Raw genomic sequence first — 802 nt, 5'->3', positions numbered from 1 at the left:
GCGTGCGTGCGTGCGTGCGTGCGTGCGTGCGTGCGTGCGTGCGTGCGTGCGTGCGTGTGTGTGTGTCAGGCTCTGCGTGGAGGCAGGAGGAGGCTTCACACCTGAGGCCAGGCTCTTAGCAGGCCGGTGAGAACCTCCATTGTTCCCTGGGATCAGCCGTGGCTACAGTTGAGTCACTCTCAGTATTACCTTACCACACCTCACCATACAGTGCTAACACTGATGCAGGGAGCACTACTGGTCGCACTCTATACTACTGTTTATGTTAAAACTGCATCTAAAATGTGCTCACATAAACAGAAGTAGTAATACTCAATGATGGTTGGATTAGAATAGATGGGTTGGGTTGCTCTGGGGTCAAAGGTGAGACCGCAGAAGATCCTCATATAGCCAGTGAAGAAGAGCATGCTCAATCCTTTCACCAAATCCTTTGTGTTTAGAGGACTCAATTAGAATGGATTTTCACATTTTAATCCAAGTGAAGAGAATGGCAGTTTGGGAATGAAGGGGTGAGCATTCTTGAATACATCCATGTGTTGTAGACGTTTGTTTTTTAGGCTTATTCCCTATTAGATAAAGCTAGATAATGGATAATAACAAAAACATAGATTATCTTATCATAAACCTTTACTTCTTCTGCAATTTCAACAATTACTTTTTCTACGCCCACTATCAATACTACTACTTCTACTACTGCTACTGTTACTGTTACTTAAGTAATAATATTAATACTGATAATAATACATATCCTGTGAGACTTGAATAAACAGAAGTCCTCCCCACTTGATTATTAAACAGGGTA

Source organism: Gadus macrocephalus, chromosome 15 (genome assembly GCF_031168955.1).
Source record: "Gadus macrocephalus chromosome 15, ASM3116895v1".
Lineage (NCBI taxonomy): Eukaryota > Metazoa > Chordata > Actinopteri > Gadiformes > Gadidae > Gadus > Gadus macrocephalus.
This window is presented reverse-complemented; position numbering follows the sequence as displayed.